Raw genomic sequence first — 21,997 nt, forward strand, 5'->3', positions numbered from 1 at the left:
CCAGACTGGGGTAGATCAAGAATGGCTTGAGATGAAAGAGGCAGTGAAGAGCATGTTCAAGTAGATTGGAAGCAAAATAGAGAAGGAATGATAATTAGCAGGGCAGGTATGGTCTAGTGAGGGTATGATCACAGCATGATTGAGGGCAGCAGGAACAATAGCAGTGGAAAGTGATACTGAGGATATGACAAATGGAAAGGATGATTACAATGGAGAGAGAGCTGAGGAAATGAGTGGGAATAGGGTGAGAGGAACAAGTAGCAATTTTGGAAGAAGAGAGAAGATGGGCAGTTTCCTCCATTGTGACTTCAGAAAAGGAAGAGAGAGTATCGGAGGCCAAGGAAAAGGTAGAGGAAAGATGTAGGATAAAAGAAGGTAGAGGTGACCTGGTTGAGAGACTAATTTTGTGACTTTTGTAATGGAAGTAGTCAGTCATCATCTGGGCAGAGAGTGAAGATTTAGAGGAGGGGAGGAAAACAAAGAAAGTTTGAGGATGGAATTGTAGGTGGCGAGGTTTGGATGCAAGAGAGTTTGTCAGAAGGACATAGTAGTTTTGCTTGATAAGTACAATAGCAGACTGGAATGAGGGCAGCATGAATTTGAAATGTATGAAGTCTCATTGGGCATGGGATTTTAGCCAGAAATGTTCTGCAGAGCAGGCACAGGAATGTAGGAAGCAAATTCTAGGGGAGAGCCAAGGCTAGGGTTTGGTCCACCTTACATGATGGGTAAAGAGAGGAGCAAGAGTGTCTGAAGCAGAGGAGAGTATTGTGTTGTAAGAAAAAACTGCTTCATCAACTGACTTGTAGTGGAGGAAAGGACAGATGAAACACTAGTGGAGGGGAATCAAGGGTCAACCGCTTGGTGATGGTGACTGAACAAGGCTGTGGGGGAGGATGGTCTGATGTGAAAGTTATTAGATGATCAACTGACATAAGAAGAATTGAGGTGGAGAAGTCTGAGAGTTGGAAGAAAAGACTAGGTTAGGCCATGCTTGTGAGTAGGAGAGGGAGAGCAGAGGTGGTTAAGGAAAGTTTTGAGGCATAAGAGTCAGAGAGGTCATCAACATAAAAGTTAAAGTCTCCAAGAAAAAGGGAAGGGGAAGATGGGTTAAGGAAGACGGAAAGGTAGGAATCAAAGTCGGTGAGAAAGGAGGAGGGAGATTTATCACGGGGTCAATAAATGACAGATACCCAGAGAGATAGTGGGGTGAATAGGCAGATGGAGTGGGTCTTAAAGGAAGAAAAAAGTGGGATTGTCCAACTGCATGAGGTATATGGAAGAAAAGATAACCTCCATGACAGAGAGCAGCAGCTGAAGCGGAGTCCTCAGGAGAAAGCCAGGTCTCAGTCAAGGCAAGGAGATGAAGAATATGAGATAAAGAGGACATAAATATAGACACACTTCTTGGAAATAGAGTGAACATTCCATAGGAGCATGAGAAAGGAAGAAAAGAGGGAGGGAAAATCATGTTAAGATTGGAGGGATAACAGTTTGATATGCACCAATGGGATGAACGTTTCCCTGGATGGCCAGGATTGGGGATTGATATATCCTCAGCTGAAAGTAGAAAAAGGAGCAGGAGAATACATACGTAACTCCTTCTTGGTGGTTGTCTTAGAAGACAAGGCACATGAGCATCCTGGGGCCATTTCAATCTTTCTTCCACTCCAATTCAGTCTAGGGCCCTGGGCAAGGTTCTCTTCCAGTATGTGTGTGGGTGGTGGTGGCATAAATCCTTCAAGGCCCAAGGTGGCCGGAGTGACTCTCAAGTTTGCTGTCCTGAGGAGGTATCAGTTCACTTTCATCATTTAGGGATGTGAGTGCCAACAAAATTCTCTGATGCTCAGTTTGAGTATTCACAATAATTCTTTACTGCAAAAAGTTCTTAAATGGCAAATTGGCACAGATCACATTGATTCTTGGCACAAGAGATGGAAATCACAGATCTCCACTGCTTTCTCTAGGGTCTCTTGGTATGCAGGGCAGGAAAACTTTCCCTCCAGGACATGGAAAAGCAAGGCTTCTCAGGTAGATAGTGTTATCATAGATACTACCAATAAGAAACTAAGGCCTCACTCTCCCAAAGGTACCTCTCTCTCCCAAGGTGAAGACTCCAGGAGGAAGTCCTCAAATGTGTTAAAAGGTTTTACTCACAGTTCTCCTCTTCTGATGACAAAATAGGGTCTTTCTTAGGAAAGGTCCAGATAGCAGGGAACACAACAGCTCTCTCAGATGTGCCCTCTTCAGGGAAGGAACGGTGGCAACAAACTTCCTCCCCGCAACTCAAGGCAAAACTCATCACAAAAATAGAAAAAGAATCTGTCTGCAATGAGTCACCCCTGATTCCAACCATTCTTTGTGGGATGGAGAGCAGTGGAATCTACCTTACTTCCTGACATAACTAGCTATTGGACTCCCTGAAATCCTCCAGCCAGGAGAAGGAACCTTTGAGAAAGAAACCTCAAAAAAGATGTCCAAAAATCAGCAACCAAATTTATAGCACCCAAAAGTACTGCTCTCCTTCCTACTCCTGGAGGTATTCTGGCCTTGGGGCCTAGTGCTATGAGCAGGGGGGCAAACTCTAACTGAAGAAAAATCATTCCTACTTCCTTCACTCTCTAACTCAGCAAGCCACACTTTGCATGAGCAGCAGGGAGCTGGCCATTCCAGCAACCTCTGTGGAGGAGCTGCTCCAAAATGATGCACCCCTCCCTCTGCTATCTAAGCTCTACACTCCTAGCTCAAAAGGTCTTAGAACTAGGGCACTTTCATAATGAATCCAAAAGGGTCATTACATGTAGAAGAGAGGTAGAGGTGTGGCGACAGCGATAAGGATGAGATGCTGTCAGGGACAGTGGAGATGGCTGGAAGGGAGGAAGAAAACTTGGAGCAGCAGTTACTACCCTTAACAGAAGGCATGGAGGGGTAACCTGCACAGAGTAGCAGTCAGTTACTACCACTAACAGAAGACCCTAGGGGTTATCTGCATGGAGTAGCAGTTAATAACCTTAACATTAGTCACGGGGGGTAACTTGTACAGAGTGGCAGTTATCAACCAATCAACTTGCTAAGCTGACCGGATGGACCATTTGGGTCTTTACGTGCTATCATTTACTATGTTATAACTACAACTGGATAATGTTTAAATGAGGTTTCACCTTAAATACAGCTAGTTCCATTGTAAAGTAGTTATACTAAAGAAAACGGAGGGGGAGGAGTGGCCCATGACATCATAAACATTTAACAGCATTTTTTAAGCATATACTTGTCAGCTTTTATGATCTATTTCCCCTCCTGGCCAAATAATATTTATTCTGTGTCTCTTGACAATCTCTCTGGGGAAAAAGACAATGCTTGATTGTTAGGGCTCTGCATCTCAGACACAAACGATGGAGTGAGCAGCTCTGAAGATTAAGAAGGAAAGAAAGAAGAAAGCAAATAAAACGTTGACGATGTTCTCCTCTGACCCTTGTGCTGTGTCAATACAAACCTTGCGGGGACAGAGAGATCCTGTGTTGGTTGGCAAAATCAGCGGGCTTTCAAAATGATGCATTTAATTGTAATACCTTGCTGAAAAGCCGCACTTTTACCTTAAACGTGGCAGGAAAGGATGCTTCTTTTACAGCGGCAAATAAATAGGATGCACTTGTAGAATGGGTGCTTTTTTTCCTTTTAGGCATGCTCAACATTGGAAGAGCAATTGGATTCCAGATTTATTACGAGGAGCATCCTTTTCTTTACCTGCGACGTGAAGCACCTTCCTGGAAATTAAAGCCTCCCGACCAAAGAAAGACCAATGCAAACTTGTGCAAAGTGTCTTGTGGTGGGAGAGGGGCTTGCACTTTTTCATACCAGTTTTGCCCATTCTTACATTTGGAAGCATTTGCTGGGTATTACCAGGTCTTCAGTTTAGGCTCATGTTCATCAGAGAAAGACCAGGGAAAATCTACAGGCAAATGGCTAATGCAATGAGGTAGGAGCTGTTCTACCAACCGCTACTATTTCAATGTCCCAAAGGAAAGGACAAAATAACAAAGAACCGCACAGGTAAAAAGATGTGCAAACCCAGAAAAAAAAATTTCAATAATCCACCTAATGCACACAATCTATAATCAAATGAATAAGAGGAAGACCATCATTGAAACACATTCCCTTTCTGAAAAGAAATCATCAGAGAATGTGTACATATTATCTCTAACTGGAACTTGTTGATTTATATATTGTAAATAAAATTCATATGCATATGAATGGTCTGTGTTATTGTAAATCCATCAGACTTTGTCACTTTTTCAGTGTATACAGGAACACTTATAGAATGTTTGGATGTGCATAAGCATATGGATAAAGGTGAGACAGTGAATATAGAGTACTTGGTTGATCAGAAGGTATTTGATAAAGTCCCACATGAGAGACTCCTTAGGAGATTAAAAAGTCATAGACTAGGAGGCAATATCTTCCTCTGGCCTGGAAACTGGTTAAACGATAGGAAACAGAGCGTAGGATTACATATGCAGTTTGACCAATGGTAAATAGTGGAATGCCTCATGGATCTGTACCGGGATCAGTGCTTACTTCATTAACAATCATGAAAAGGAGCAATGAATGAACTGATCAAACCTGCAGAGGACACAAAATTATTAAAAGTAGTTAAAAAAACAAACAGATTGAGGAACTGCAGAGGGGACTTACCAGACTCTGGGACTGGGCATCTACATTTATTTATTTATTTATTTATTTAAATTATTTTACTATACCGATACTCAAGACGCAGTCTTATCGTACCGGTTTACAATAGAACAGGGGAAACCAATTAACAACTATATAGAAGGTAAATGGCAAATAAAATGTAATACGGGCAGAAGAAGACCAACTGATCCATCCTGTCTGCCCAGCAAGTTTCTTATGGTAGCAACTGCCACTCCATGCAGATTACCCCATGTTTTTCTTAAGGATAGTAATTGCCACTCCATGTGGGTTACCCGCAAGTCTTATGTTAAGGGTGGTAATATTAACAATCAAACTCATAACAACATTACGGCTAGCAGCATTGTTACAGGATGAGCAGCCTTCTTGATAATTCAGACAATGCTGCTTGAACGTGCTTTGCTTTTGGACTTGGCCGTAGAAGCAGTCCTGCACCTTTTCCCTAATGTCTGTTTATCTGTACCCAGGTCCATAAAAGTCAAGGTCCAACTTTGGTTGTCTTATGAATCCAATTGCCCTCCCTCCCTTCTCAGTCAAAGCGGAGAGCGATGTTGCTGTTGCATCGAAATCATTTTTATTTATTTATTTATTTAAGAATTTATATACCGGAGGTTCCTGTATAATATACATATCACCCCGGTTTACAATGAACAGTAACTATCGCTTCAAGTTAGCGGTTTACAATGAACATAGTTCATTGTAAACCGCTACATGTAAGCTAATTGGTTAAGCTAATTGGTTAAGGGCGGTAATCCCTATGCGTTCTGTTAGGGATAGTAGCTGCGGGTTACTCCCATGCATCCTTTTCTTTGTTTCATCTCCAGCCTTTAGGGATCCACAGTGTTTATCCCATGCCTTTTTAAATGTATTTGCTGCTTTCATCGTCACCACTTCTTCCGACAGGGAATTCCAGGCATCCATCATCCTCTCCATGAAGAAATATTACCTGATGTTGGTTCTGGGTCGTCCCATCTGGAGTTTCAGACCATGACCCCCTAGATCTACTGTTTGCTTTTGTAGCACCTCCCAAAGGCAACTGGTGTAATGATGACTTCTCTCCGCTACAGTGGCTAAAGTGTTCTGAGTGTTTCGGGGTAGGCAGATGGTGCTGGAGTCAAGGTTGCAACCCAGAGGGGTTCTAAAAGTTGACCTCTTCCCGGGTTTGGAAAACCCCACCCAGCCAGTGATGCTCCTGGAGGTTGGGAAGGGAAGCAGGAAGTATAAAATAGTTGGATAGCTTTTGCTGGTGAATAACAAGATTTATTGTTTAGAATAAAAGAAAATGAGGTTAAACAAAGAAAACAATTTTCCAGTAACAATTCTGTCAATACTAATTGTACAAGTTTCTAGATATTGTACAGGTTATACATGAAATCTCAGGATCTTCACTTCTCATCAAAAAGAACAGTGCAATACACTCTCTCAGGTAAGTATCTAATATCTATAGTATTCATTGAATACCCATCCCTTACAGTTCACTGCAGTATTTGTAAGCGTATATGAACTATCAGATCAGGATTTGCCACTTTGGTATTTTCCTTCTCAGTTGCCTCCAGATGAAATTAGTGTTATCAAGGTTCATCCGATGAAAAGAAAGTACTCCCTGCTATTAGCAAGAAACAGTAAGTAATGTGTTCTCTGTCCTTCTTTCTTTCTGTGGTTTGCTTATTTGCCTTCTCTGTTAATGTCTGTCCTTTTCCTCTCTTTCTTTATGCTTTGTGTTTTTGTGTCACAGTGAGTGCACCCACTTACCTGTTACAGACAGAAGCAGGGTCCTGTCCTTTTGGTGACTTGAATGCCATTGGCTAGCAGTTGAAGCTGATGCAGCTAAGCTGGCTCCGTTGACAACCTTTTGGCTCCTCAGCCGTTCGCTTTCTCCAGTATTCATTAGCTTTGGAGTATCCGGTCCTCAGACAATGTTCCTCTTCTGCAAAAATTCTTCCTTATGCCTTAAATAAAATAACAGAGGGTAGGTAATTGGCTACACTATCACCCCAGTTTTTCCCCAATATCTTGCTTGGTGTGTGTATTCGCTGATTAATTGAACTTGCTTATCTTAGGGAAAAAATCCAATATAATTGGAGCAAGCCCTATCTACTTGATGCAGAGGCATCAACAAAACTGGATCAATAAGGATCTTGGAAGAAAAATCACAGTGTCTTGTTCCTTCAGATCCAGGTTCAATATCATGGACATTACCACAGGTCTCTCAGTACCAGAGCTGCAGCCTTGCTTACACAATTAATAAATTCATCAATTCAGAGTGCTGGGTAGCAAGGATTCACTTTACTTGTTCTCAATCTACGGGCTGGTAACCCCTCACTCATTCACTTGATACTGGTAATACAGATCAGCAAACTGATTAATCTCTTTCAGGCAAAAAATTGTCAGACTGATTCTCATTTCCAACTCTATAGTTCGTAGACGTTTATATACAGTTTTCCTCCTGTGCTTGGCTATGCTGGGTGTAAAAAGCCGCATTCCCAGCAGTTCTTATACTTTTAACTGTCACTCTTAAATGTTTTAACTTTAGTTTTCACTTTACCTTATTCCATATTTTTAAAACATTTTCTTCATGCTCTCATTAAACACATACCAAGGTCCCAAAATGATTACTCTGTGGCTGCAAACTGCACCTAACAAACAGCTGCTCTCTAGCCAGCAGCACAACACGTCTCTGCATCAGAAATCTGTCCACGAGGATCTCTTTTTTTTTTTCTTTCTAGAGAGATCAACACACCTCTGACATCATAGCAGAGTCTCAGACTGAACACTGTTCAGTGTTATCACTGTCCAGCTTCCCCATAGCATGGCACAGGCGCCAGCCACCTGTATTAAAATCACATTGCTTTTCAAAATAACAGTGCTGCCCAGAAATCCTCCTGAATGGTAACCCTCCACCAAATTTCTCACATCCCAAAGACCACAAGGAAAGCCTGTGCTGTTTGGAAAGGCTGTAATTGATCACAGTGCTTTATAGGGCAAAACCAGGACTGAATCCCTGTCAAATCTGGAGTGCTATCTCAGGGACTTTTCTGGACACCAAAAACCATACAAAACCACCCTGACAAAAATTAGGGGACATATGCAGAGCAGCCCATTACCACTCCTGCCTGAGATACTTTTTCAGGAGCTACTCCATTGCGGGTTTTCCATGTCTCCCTTGTCTCTCCCAGCAGTCTCTCACTTGCCTTTTCACTGGGCCATCCCTGAATCCATTGCATGCCCCAATGCATCCTAGGGAATTATGATCAAAGGGAACTTTCAACTTAAAAGACTTTCTTAAATGATAGCAGCCTCTCTGCTCTGGAATCTTATCTCCCCACCCTGCTAATTTACTGAACAGATCCCTGGATAACTCTCTTGCACTGACATTCAGTCTTAAAGCAGGTAAGAATTTTCTTCTTTTTTTTTTTTCTATTTCTTTTTTGGACCTGTCCACACTTTCCAAAAGAAAAGGTTTGACGTTTGTACATCATTAATACCTGTCAGGTATCCCCTGCACTTCCTTCAGCCTCTCCTCATAAGTCTTCCGATACAGACCCCACACCATTTTGGTTGCCCTTCTCTGGACCAGGTACGGGCTCCAGAACTGAGTACAGTATTCTAGGTGAGGCCTCACTAAGGACCTGTACAAGGGCATTATCACCTCCTTTTTCTTATTGGTTAATCCTCTCTCTATGCAGCCCAGCATTCTTCTGGCTTTAGCTATTGCCCTGTCACATTGCTTCAGATTGCCAGACCCTATCACCCCAAGGTTCCTCTGCCAGTCTGTACACGTTAGTTTCTCACCCACCCCCACCCCCTTCACATACAGCTCTTTTGGATTACTGCACCCCAGATGCATGACTCTGAACTTCTTCGCATTGAATCCCAGTTGCCAAGTCTTTGACCACTCTTCAAGCTTTCTTAAATCACTTTTAATTTTCCCTACTCCTTCAGATATGTCCGCTCTGTTGCAGATCTTAGTGTCATCCACAAACAGACAAACTTTGCCTTCTATTCATTCCGCAATGTTGCTCACAAAGATATTGAACGGAACCAGTCGCAAAACAGATCCCTATGGCATTCCACTTCACCGTTCTCTCTTCAGAGTAGGTTCCATTTATCAGGGCACGCTGTGTCCTATCAGTAAATCAGTTTGTAATCCACGCCACCACCTCGGTGCTAACTCCCAAGCTTCTCATTTTATTCACAAGCCTCCTATGTGGGACTGTATCAAAAGCTTTGCTGAAATCCAGGTAGATCACATTGAACGTTCTTCTTCAATCCAATTCTCTGGTCACCTAATCAAAAAAATCTATTAGATTTATCTGACAGGACCTTCCCTTCTGTATTCATGCTGCCTTGCGTCCAGCAACCCACCCGATTACAGATAGTTCACTATCCTATCCTTTTGCAGGATCTTCGAGTCATTATAGACAATATGCTGAAATCCTCAGCTCAGTGTGTGGCAGCGATTAAAAAAGCAAATAAAATGTTAGAAATTATTCAGAAAGAAATGGAGAATAAAACCGAGCATTTCACAATGCCTCTGTAAAGATCTCTGGTACAACCACACCTTGAGGACTGTGTGGAGCTCTGGTGGCTCCATCTCAAAAAAGCTATAGTATATAAATGTATAAAGAAGGGCAGCAAAAAATGATAAAATGATAACTATCTCTAGTCCGGAATTTGTTATTTCTCTTTTCTTTAACTTAACTTTATCTCTTTTCTTCCAGCTACCTAAGCTTCCAAGTTCACGGTCCTCGTTTAATGTAACTTTGTCTCTTCCTTTACCTAATTATTTTTATCCCTGTTCGATGTAAACCGTCCTGATATGGTATTTAACCATGAAGGTCGGTATAGAAAAATGTTAAATAAATAAATAAATAAATAAATAAATAAATAAATAAAAGAAGATGGAATAGCTCTCTTATAAAGAAAGGCTAAAAAGGTTAGGGGTCTTTAGCTTAGAGAAGAGACAACTGAGAAGAAATATGATAGTGGTTTATTAAAGCATGAGTGGTGTGGAATGGATAAATAGGGAACAATTATTTACTCTTTCAAATAGTACAAAGACTAAGGGACACTCTTTGAAACTAACCTAGCAGATTTAAGAAAGTATTTTATCATGCAACATACAATTATGCTTTGGAATTTGTCATCAGAGGATGTGCTCAAAATTTAATATTATAGCTGGGTTTGGATAAATTCTAGAGGTTCAGGTCCACTAACACATTAGCTAGGCAGGCACGGGGATCACCACCTCCTACATCTGGGAACAGCACTTCTTATGTTCTTATGTACCCTATTCTACTTGCCCTCTTTCACACACACCACTGGAGCTGATCCCATCTCTCTCACTTACACACACAGACACACATACACACTCTTCTTTCTCACCCCTTCCAGCACTTCTCTCATATGCCTCCCCATCTGATCCCTTCTAGCATCCCCCAAGGTACTTTCTCTCTCCCCCCAACCAACCTCCTAACAGTGGATTTCCTCTTTTATTCCCTCTGCACCCTCAACTGTCCCCCCTCTCAACTGCCGCTTCTCAGAAGCAGTAAAAGGAGGAGGAGAGCAGTAGTGCCTCAGTCTATATTGTCTCCTCTGTCAACTGAAGACAGAATGTCATACTTTGAACCACTTGACCCCACAGTTCAAAGTAGGACTACAATTTTCAGAGACAGAGGAGTGGGATATTGCCCAAGGCACCTATTGCTTTCATCCTCCTCATGAGGGAGGAGATCAGAGGGGGAGGATTGGGAGGAGAGAAGCTGTCCCCACTTAAGATTAGGGGTGCTAAAGCACTCATAGATTTGGGGCCTATTGGCACTTTTGTTTGTAATGTTGAAGCTGCAAGAGAGAAAACTGATCTAAGTCAAATGCGGTAACTGAAGTGTAAAACTATTCTCTGTTGTCTGCATTGGAGTTGAACTGGACACAGGAGGGTAATTTTCAAACAGGCCACATCAGGAAATCATCAAAAATGCATGTAAATTGTACCAACTTTCACAGTGGACTTACATGCATAAGTTTGCTTTGAAAATGATCCAAAATAATGTGCACCAACCTACCCGCAGTAAGTTACACCTTGCATGTGTTAGTTAATGCACATACTTTCTAAATCAAAGGTAATACATGTAAATCCAAACTCCGCCCCAGGCTTTACCCCTCAGAATTCATGTCTGTTGTATGCATAAAAATATATGTGAAATCAGGTTACATGCATACTTTTATGTGCACAAACTCCTGGCAATTTTATAGCAAGCCCTTTAAGCACATAAACCCATGCTTTATGCACATAATTATGTCCACATACATAGTAATGTTCACTAGTACTATTCTGAAGTTGCAAGAGAAAACTCTTGCATTTGCTATAATATTTTTGAAGTATGATGTATGCTATTGTTTGTCACCTCTCTAGTCTCTACCATGAAAATAAAGCAAGCATTTGGGAAGCAGCCATTAATTACTCTAGTTAGTGCTATACGGTTCTTCACCAGATGTCCAATTTGCTTTAGACTCTAGGAAGAACATCAGATTTATGCAACTGTGTCAGTCCTCAAACCAGCCTGGCAGAAGCATGGCTACAGTAAAGTATATGAACCTGGGAAATCTGTAGGTGATATATAAAATACATTGTTTCCCCTGGTTATTCTGAGTATTACTCAACTTGTGATTGTGAAGGTGTCTTGGCCAAACATACCTTGCAGCTGAGAAAAACGGCTTCCACTGTGGTTTTGTCATATGTCTTACTACCCAGGCAGTCCTTGGTGTGCCTCACTGAAACCTGGGTACCTGAGCAAATTCATCTGTGAAAGAGGAATAAGCACCACATGTATTCTGTTATTCTCTGGAAATATTGCAAAGCCAGCCTTTTGCGGGTAGATTATTATAATATCATTGTAGTAATGGGGTGCAGCCTGATTCTTGCTTTACCTTTATGCTCCTTTTTTCTCTTAACTAGTGACAGCAAGATAGATGTCTGAAACCGATTTGATGTCAAGAACAACCAGGATTAATGAGATTAATCACCAGACTATGGAAAACTGAAACCCCACCCAGACGTGTGAACTGTTTGTAGGAGCTGAGAAATGTTGCATGAAGGTACGAGCTGTACTTTCAAGGAAGAGGTCCTTGTAATATATTTTTAGGAAATTTTAAATTAGCCCATCATGCTCATTTTCATGGGCATGGATCATAACTTTGAAGCACGCATGCATTGCAGACAAATGTTTCTCCACTCATTAACGTTTCCGTATTCGCCAGACCCTTCTCCCGATTTCGGAATATTGTTTAGGCACCAGTACTCATTGTTTATAGCATTTCTGTTATTCTGAGAGAGTCAATCCCACTGTTTCCTCTGCATCTGTCTTGGTTTGGCCAGACCTTAATATAACCTTCTTGAGAATGCTTTCAGAGTGAATATGTATGCAATGGGTATCTCAACGAGGAGCCCTTTTTCATCACAAAGAAACTCTTGGAAAGGATTCTGGGTGGGGGAGACTGCTGAACTTTTACTTGGGTGCATCTGAGAGATTGGTGGAATGAAAACAGAATGTGGACATACTATAGGATTTCAGAAGCAGTTAAGTACTGCTAAATTGTTGTGGAAGGTGTGGTATCTTGGATGGCCACTAGATGGCATCCCTTCTGGTAAATTTACATGAAGCATTTGCACCGTCATGGTGAAAGAATGGGCAATGGTCTATGGAGGCATGTTTTCCTTTACGAAGAATGAGGAGAAGAGCCCTATAGAAGGACTATTTCATCTAGTACAACAGGGCTGGTTGAGAATTTGGTGGGAGGAGTTGGAGAGAACTCAACCAAGGACTGGGTTTACCTGGGTGGCCTGTCTCTGGTTATTATTTCATGGTCTGCTGTTTCTGTGGAGTAATCTATAGCAGCCTAACTTTTTTCAGTTTTCCTAATAGATGTATTGGGGTATTTTTAAGGCTGGGTGTTGTATTTCCAGTGCTGCCTCTTCCTAGGTAGAGTTATTACTACTTGAGTCCTGTTATGGTATGACAGGTTTGCTATATAGGTTCTAAGTTTCTTTTTGCTAGAGTTTTGTCTTAATTCACAAAGTATCTGGCAGTGGAAGGTGTTAGTGCTCCTGTTACTGAGGTGACAACTGAATTTGAAAGGTTTTGGGGTTTTTTTGTATGATGAATTGTAAGGGTTAATCACAAAAACCGCCCAAAATACACTTTGTATATTCCAGAAAACCTCTAGTAGTCATTGTGAGGGTTAACATCTTAGGTTCATTGTTGGAAGATTTTCTGTGGATGCAGATTGTGTCACAGAACTGGAGATGAAGGACTTATATAGAGATTCTGTCCCTTCTTGTATAGACTTTAGACTTCACTCTCATCTCCATATAGAATAATTGGTTGAATGAGGCTATGAAATCATTGTAATGGTTGTTTTACTGGGTGGTTGAAACTGGCTGTGGTTTTTTGTTTTTTTTTGTTTGTTTTTAATTGCACAGAAGGACCTTGGGAATTTTTTTTTTTATAGCCAATTTAATAGCAGGAAGGACGTGATGTGTGTCCTCCCTCCTCCCATCCTTCCATACTTGGCTTGGCCCCCTGTGAGACAACACTGTGAGAAATACTTGTCTTTAGTGATTTTTGTCTTCAATTTCTTTCTTGCTCTTTGGTAATAGATTCAACTTTTATGACACCAAACATTTAAGATCTTTCCTGGATGCTAAGAATGCGGCTTAACATATCGAGTGCTATTTCAGTTTTGATGTAGCCTGGAAGGGGTTGGTTTCTAAGTGGTGTTAATGGCTCAGTTCAGTGGCCATAGCTAAGGTTCTCCACAGTTTCTATCTTCAATTCTCCGGTTTTACTGATATTGGTAAATGAGCTCTATCCTGGCTATTCTTCCTCCTTTGATGAGGGCTTTGTAGGAAACTTACATGTTCATTTTTTATTCTGTTTGGATTGATGCTTGTTTTCCTGATGCATGTCATGCAAGCTTGATTTTCTTTATTGAAAATGTTCTAAGATATTATAAAATGCATATAAAAATAAAGACTTATGGTATGGCAACTCTTCATGCATATAAAGAATAGTAAAAGGAGAGAATGCATGTGAAAATAATGCATTCATTGAAATTACCCGTGTTGCCCATAGTGTTCATTATAAAAGGGTTATCTCGCCTTTAGCAGACATTATTAAAAAAAAACAAAAAACCCTAGGTCTTTAAGAAATATTTGCTGTAGAACATTTACTACAACAGAGTCCACTATATGTGGCAGTTTATCTGTATTTTATGTGTTCTCGGTGTGCAGAAAGCAAAACCAACCTGAATTTCCACCACAGAACTTAAATTTAGCAGCCCCTGCTATCCCTTCCAGTTCAGTTGCGTGAGCTCCTGTTCTAAGAACGACTTTTCTATTTACAGCAACAACAACAAAGCATGGGCATTTATTTTCACTTGCGTCTTGCAAACGCCCACTTGGTGGTGGGGAGCGCTCTTCTTGGTTAATCCTTTTTCTGTGGTTCTTCTCCAATCCTGTCTGAAACTGGGCTAAAGAATGGATTTGCTGTACTCTAGAGGAGGGAGGGAAAACGAGACATGATTAATGCAAGGCATCAATCAAGCCTTGACAGGGAAATGCTGAAAGACTGCACAAAATGGCACATCACTAATTAGTACTTGCTCCACTAAGCTAATTTTTTAAAATTGCCTTTTCTTTTAAAGAAGCAGAGCTTTCAGAATAGTTCAAAACATTTACTTGTCTGCAGTTCAGTTGTCTAACTCTTACATCTCTTTTCTTGTTCTCATATACTTTATTATTAATCATATCTTTAAAACTCTAATATTTTTAATTATAAAAAATGTCTTCGTCATTATTATGGTCTAGGAGTGTCCAACTCCAGTTCTCAAGGCCACAAATCAATCTGAATACACATGAGATATATTTACATACATTGCCTTCACTGTATGCAAATATATCCATGCATATTCATTAGGGGGATCTTGAAAACCTGGCTGGTGTGTGGCCCTCAAAGACTGAAGTTGGATACCCCTATGAAGATTACCTTTTTTAAGTGCTTTCCTGAGCTGTTTGAATTCAACCTAAGGTTTACTCGACACACATTGGTTGTTGGGCCAGACCAGACAGGGGATTTTCTTTATGGTAGTGGGTGGGAGGGAGACAATGACACAAACGACAGGAAACCAAACATGAAGACAATGACTCGAACAAAATGGCAAAAGCGCAGTGACATGAAATGAAATATTTTCACACACATCCCTGGTGTTAATTTACCATGTTCTATAAAGAGCCTAGCTAGGATCAAGGAGAGCATTCTCCAGAACTATACATCTTTTGGCTAAAGTCTCCAACTGTCAGGCTAGTCATAGGCAGTGGTCAGAGAGCTCTCTGTGAACCTAATGCTGCTGTCACTATGTTCTCCTTTCTTATTTGTTTCAAGATTTTTAATGTGATTTTTATGAATGTGGACTCTATGATCTATATTATGTGCATATAGTAGTTTTGAGGCTCCTGGATCACAGAACTTGCCAGATTCATTTCACTGTCCGAAATATTTCTAGAGGCAGCAATAACAAGATGGAAGTCTTCCAACTTAGGAATCACATGAATGGCTACTACTCTATTACCACCCAGCACAAACTGAGGTGGGGAGATGAGGTTGTGATCAAGTTGACTTCCCTAAGTTTGCGCCAAGAGTCCAAGCCAGATGGGTCTCTTGAACTCATAATCCATGATTCCGTTCTGGCTTGTTCAAAGCTTTAACCACCAAACCACATTCCCTCCCAGTTCTGCTTGGTAAAGTATGAATTGTAAGCTATTATAGAGCTAAGCATGGAACTGGATACAGCACTTACTAGGTAACTTTAGACAGGGATGTGGAAGAATGTGTAGGTGGCAAGTTCGTGTTTAACACAATAATTACAACAATTTAGATATATGTTACAGTACTGAATGCTGGTGTTATTTAGCTGTAACATGAGAGCTAACTGAACTTTTACATTAAAGGCTAAATGACTTAGGACAAATACTGTGTTATTTTGTGGTTTCTATGAGAGTAACTACTGTTGATTCAGCTCTTGTGCCTGCAAAGCGTGTAATCAATGGATGATATACCTATAAAGACATATAAACTATTATGCACATAATCCACCAAATTCCTGGGCAAAAGGTTTGGTGGTAGAATACATGTGAACTAACTAGTCACTGTGGAGTTGCTGTCAACACCTTTTTGCCTTGGTTACCATTCTTGTACTGTGCCCCAGTATGGCTGGTGCAAAAGCTGGTTTGTTTTTCCTGTCCTCTTTTAACTAGTCTTGCTGTCAAGGATTAGGCAATCAGAGTTCCACCACAGCATTATTTCTTTTGTGTGCAGGGCATACCCTCCAGGTCTAATGCTTTGTTTTTGGTTTGAAATATTTTGTGGTAACAAAATTGAAAGAATGTGTTTTTAAGCATATTTAGAGGGTAGATTACTGCAATTTTTCTTGGGGTGGGGGGGAGCAGTCCACTGTACAACTCTCTCCTCCGTCTCCACTCTCCAAATGAACTGCTTGCTGACCCCTGTCACTAAAGGAAAGAGATGCCCCAGATTTGACCATCAGAAATCGGGTAGCCTTACTGTCCAGACACTCAGAAGCTTCAAACCAGAGTTGAAGATGGGGGGCAAACCTTGCAATAGTTTGCACCAGTCAGCAAAATAGATAGTACTGGCCTTAGGTCCTTGCTGTGTGAGTTCTGGGAGTTAGTGCTGCTGATGGTAGGTTTGCTCTATAGGTTCTGAGTGATGGTTTTGTATTATTTCACAATGTGCCTGACAGTGGAGAAAGTTTGTGTTGCTGTTACTGAAGTGACACCAGGAGAGCAAGTCCTTGCTACAGGATCACTTCCAGCTACACCAGGGTGATGCAATGCAACCAGGAGACCTTTCTGGAGGAAAGGTCCATAAAACCATTAATAAGGTAGAGTTGCAGAAATCCATGGCTTACTCTTGGAATAAGCAGCTTGGAATCTGTCTATTCCTTGGTACTTTTTTACCTGGATTGGCCACTGTTGGAAACAGGATACTGGACTTGAAGGACCTTTTGTTAACCCAGTATGGCAAGTCTTATGTTCTTATGCTCTCATTGTATTGTGACTCTGTTTCTTGCGGCTTTCTGAGGGCCAAGCCCACGCCTAGAACACATTAAAGTAGGAATAATACCATATGGGTTCCAAGTGTTTCCTTTTTTGCAGGGTTTTCTGGTTGACACCCCAGCAGTGCATATAAATACAATATTCTTATTGTAAATGATATTTTTCCCTCAAAGTCTATACTTTAAATACACTTTTTCATGTAAAATCTATTATAAATGCATAATTTTTGTGTGTGGGGAGAGCATAATGGGAGTGGGGGCACAAGACTGAAGGGCTACTCTAGGCCACAAAATACCCTTGCTCTGGCTTTGGACATTGCTATACAAACATTTACTAGAGTCTCCCAACTCGTGGGGTCCTGTTGTGTGCAATGGGTGAGGGCGCAGTTTGTCATTTGTCCATGGGCGCCAAATTGGCCGGCAATGGTTCTGATCTCATCAACCCAACATGTCCCCAGCAGTCTCTCTTCCAATTCCTCATCTGCAGCAGTCTCTCATATCATAGGGAGAAGGGGACATGGAGACAGAGACTGTTGTGGGGGGAGAAGTTTGTTGATAACAATATAACTAGCATGCTCACACCTCTAGGCCTAGTGCCTATCTATGTTAACCTTGGGCCCTGCTAAAATATCAGTTCTAACTATGCCACTGGCTTCAGCATGTGAAAGGAATAGAAAGTTATTTTGATAATTGTTCCATGGCTAACTGTTATACGTTTACAGATGAAAGCTATATAAGTTAGGTAGGGGATCCACAACCTCCTATCTCGTATATTTGGTGAATATGAGCCAGTGTGATTTGAAGATTTGAACCATCTTTCATTAAAATGAATTAAATTGCAAGCTGATTCACATAAAATATGGACTGATTTGAATCAAATAGGATATAACAAGTCAGGTTGGCTGTAAAAATTGGGATTTCAATTTGAACTGGGTTAGTGATGGAGAAAGGTAACTTGACAGATAACTTGGAAATCTGAACCAGAAATTTGAGCGAGGGTAATACCAGTTCATCATGAACAAGAAATGTTCTTGTACTTTTGGCATTTTTATCCATCTGAAATGAGGACTGCGAACACCATCTATCCCTCTGCTGCTATCAACACTTCTCTGTGAGTGTACCTTATGCCTAATTGGTGTTATCAGAGCAGCACCTCGCTTTCTCGGGACGGCAGCGTGTCTGCCGCAGTGATGTCACCTCCTGCGGTGTCCTAGCACCGGTCTCTCTTCTCTGCTGTGCAATCCTGGCTCCTATTGCTGTCATTTGCCACTAACTCTGCATCTTCCTGCTTCGGCTTGTCAGACATGGGAAGGTGACATTGAAAATCAGGATCTGGCACTACTACACTGTATAGTTTCAGTCTTTCAAAGATGTGGCTGCTGTAGTGTCACCTGTGACACTAGACAGACGGATGGACACAAGGTCACAGACAGACGGATGGACACAAGCTGTGTCTAAGGCATTTTTGCTATACTTTGTACAAAAACACCTAGGCTATTAACAATGTAAGGGAAAGAATTATGTTTTCGTGGCCTGTCTAGGCCACGAAAATATGTATAGTGTAAAGCTCTATATAGGAATAGGTTAAAAAAGTAAAGTTTACCTTGGGGGGGGGGGGGGGGGGGTGGCATTCATGCCCCTGGCAGAGTGGCAGGGCTCCCAGGATGAGAATCGGGTCTAGCTGCCACGAGGGGGTTTCCCTTTACCTCCCTCGGTCCCTGAGGGGGAAGGGATGGTCAAAGGAGGAGATAACTGCTCTTGCCCTCATCTGCGGTAGAGGGAAGGAGGTACCGGCAGTCGCCAGGGAATCTCCCTTTACCTCCCGCAGCTCTATCAGTATCCTCGGGGGGGGGGTGAGAGGGAGGGAGGTGGCCTGAAACAAGTGGTGCTGCTGCTGCTGCTGCTGCTGTGGCTCTGCTCCGCCGCAGCAGGGAAGAGCAAGGCTGGCAGATGAAGAAGGGCTCCTGTGCTGCTTTAGTGCTGTGTGGGCCATAAACAGTGAGGCAGCAGGAACAAGTGGCAGGGAAGCTGTGGAAAGCTCCCATCGTGGCGAACAGGCTTCTGCTGGGCCCAGAGGCCTGGCGCGATGACATAATCATCCTGCGACCCCTTAAAGGGGCCGGGTGACAGAGGCACCACGAGGGAGGTGTAAAATAAATCAATAAATAGATAGATAACATGAAAAGGGTTGAGAAGCCAAATAAATTAAAATAAAAGACAGAAGTTATGTTTTGCATGTTTGACCAAAGTGAGGTAGTTTACTGGTGTTTAGTTTCTGTGCAGGGATCTATACATTTCTGGTTTGGTCTGTTTTCCCAAAAGTGTTTAGGGCCCAGTGTAATATTTACATTGCTGCCTTTTCCTAGGCAGGACTGTGGCTGTTTGAGTCCTAGGAATTAATGCCGTTGTGGTATGGCAGATTTGCTACATAGGTTTTATTTCTGGACTGTCCTTTCTGGAAGGTTTTGTGTTACTTCACAAAGTGGCAGCGCATGGGGTTTCTGTTGCTGACCCTGTGGTGACACCAACATTTGAATAGATATATATATTTTTTGTATTGTTAATTGTAAGGGGAAGTGTCGTCGCTCTGCTTTGCACCCGTTGTTGGAGAAAATTCTGTAGATACGGAGCATGTGTTACAGAACTGGAGGTGCAGGGTTTACATTGAGCTTCTGTCCCATCCTGTACAGCCTGCAGAAGTTACTCCTATATTGAAGAATTAGTGGAATGACACTATTGATTAATTATAAATGTAGCTTTCCTGGGTGGTTTATACTGGCCAGGTTTTTTTTTTACATTAGATAAAAGGCATTTGGAACTTTTCCTTGTAATTTCTTTTCTAGGCAATTTAGAGGCAGGGGTGGGATGCACTCTGTGGAAATGTTACTTTGACTTGGCCCCTCTTCCATTAATAACTCGCTCCTCTGTGGGTCCCCTACCCCAAAATACTTCTGTCTAGAGATGCCACCTGCATGGGCATTTATTTGTTTTTTTTTTTTTGTTTTTTTTAATAAACTAACTAGACATCACTTAGAAACACAACTGCCAAACCCCTGGGCCCTGACTGATGAAGTGTTTCCACTACTCAGCCTGGAATGTTCTGAAATAGAACTGTACACTTCACTTGCCTGGAGACTCATCAATGCTTTATTAACCACACACCCCCCCCCCCCCCCCCCCCTTTTCCACTCTGACAGGCATTAGGAAGTTTAATAAAATAAACACACACTAATACACACACACACCTTTCTACCTAGTATTGCTCTCTGAATGAATATAGGGCTCCCTGCCAGCACAGCGCTGATAAGATCTTTCAGGCACTTTTACAATGTCACATGTTTATGCAAATGACTTGAGTGTTTATAGCAACTGGCGCTACAACACAGGGATAAGGTTTTCAATTAGAGGAAAGCAACCCAAGCTGTTCAACCTAATGCCTGTCTGCATAATGCCAGAGCTATCTGGATGCCCTGAACAAGATCTGCTTTCAGTGCTAAGAAGGGCACTGCCCCATCTATTGACCTTAACACAACTGGTGGGACTTGGGAGTAGGTGGGGGAGATGATGAAAATATGTGAGATTTGCCGTTGCACATAAGTCTATGATGCTATCTGACTGAAAATGGTCTCCATCATTGGTTTTGGAAGCAGGGGATTTAGGGCTTGATTTACTAAAGCTTTTCTCTCTCATTCTGTATGGGAAAAATGCTTAGTAAATGAATCCTTTAATTTGATGAATTGTTCTCTTAATTGTGACTCATTTCCAGAGAAAAACTCTTCTTTCCAAAAACAAACTGAGCAATGACTGTCACAATCTGGCTTTACTGTTAGGTCTACAGTAAACAATCATTTCATCTTGAACTGCTGAGAAATAATAGAGGAAAATCTTCCAGTACACATACACAAGCATTCACTTCCACGATCTCTAAATTTGTATTTAATTATATTTCCAAAAGTCACAAACACACAGAACCTTACACTGTCAGGTATCATCATGTACACATTGACATACAGTCTTGCACCGTCTCAGGTACTCATACATATGTCATAAGAAACACAATGCATATACACACACACCCCTTCTGTTTTCCTACACTTTATAGTTTAGTTTAAACTTTTAAATTTATTTTTGCTATCTCAAAAGTTTCACCCCTACCCTCTCACTGACACTCATGTTGCATACAGTCAGACCGGCAAGCTTGCTTATCTTACTCTCAGTCAAATATGAACTCAAGGCTTGTGCAGAGGAGCAGCGGGAGAGTCCAGCTTGAGTCCACACACAGTCCGGCATGGACGAAGACCCATTGCTGATTTGTACAAGGAGTGAGTCAGTTCGGTTCTGCGTATGTTGCAAAGAGGGGTCCCAAGGTGACTGCAGAATCAATGTGGTGTCCCTAACTGCAGTCTAGCAACACGCTTAAATGTTTGTTAATAGAAGGCAAGAGTTGCATTACTTTATTTCATTTAATGTATTACACTTAAAGCGGGGATGGTGCTAGGTTTTTTGCTGCCCTGTGTGAACAATTATTGTGCTGCTCCCCCCCCCTCCCCCGCCTCCGATTCATTCAGTCTCGGTCCCAGGACCATCAAAACAAGTCCATCTCCTTCCAGCAATCTATATCTTTTTAAAACTGACCCCCCCCCCCAAACGGAACCCATGGTGAAGGGAAGGGTGTTAGGTATCCTAAGCAAACCTTACAGCCTTGCACACACACTCACACCCTCTACAGACGCACACACACAATTCAATTATGCATTTATAACAGATTTTATATATGAAAGAACATTCAAAAGTACAGGCTCTTGAGGCAAACGTATCACTTACAAAATGCATATTATGGGCCGGATTTTAATACCTATGCGCGGGCGTAGATTTGTGCGCGCAAATCGGCGCGCACAAATCTACGTCCGATTTTATAACATGAGCGCGCACACTTGTGCACCTTGGGGCGGATTTTCAGAGCCCTGCTCGCCTAAATCCGCCTAAATCCGGGCGGATTTAGGCGAGCAGGGCCCTGCGCGCCGGTGCGCCTATGTTCAATAGGCCTACCGGCGCGCGCAGACCCCGGGTCTCGCGTAAGTCCCGGGGTTTTCCGAGGGGGGCGTGTCGAGGGCGTGTCGAGGGGGCGGGCCGTAGCGTTTCGGGGGCGGGCCCGGGG

The 21,997-nt window shown here is 42.0% G+C and overlaps 1 long non-coding RNA gene across 1 annotated transcript in view; it reads left to right on the forward strand.

Annotated features, from left to right (window-relative positions):
• LOC115074492 overlaps positions 1-13,746 on the forward strand; it is a 44,336-nt gene extending 30,590 nt beyond the window's left edge. The window contains exons 3-5 of the long non-coding RNA XR_003852253.1: positions 6,058-6,133; positions 6,254-6,329; positions 11,663-13,746. This is a non-coding gene — a long non-coding RNA (uncharacterized LOC115074492). The remainder of the gene's footprint in view (positions 1-6,057; positions 6,134-6,253; positions 6,330-11,662) is intronic.
• Positions 13,747-21,997: the final 8,251 nt, after the last annotated feature.

Source organism: Rhinatrema bivittatum, chromosome 12 (genome assembly GCF_901001135.1).
Source record: "Rhinatrema bivittatum chromosome 12, aRhiBiv1.1, whole genome shotgun sequence".
NCBI lineage: Eukaryota > Metazoa > Chordata > Amphibia > Gymnophiona > Rhinatrematidae > Rhinatrema > Rhinatrema bivittatum.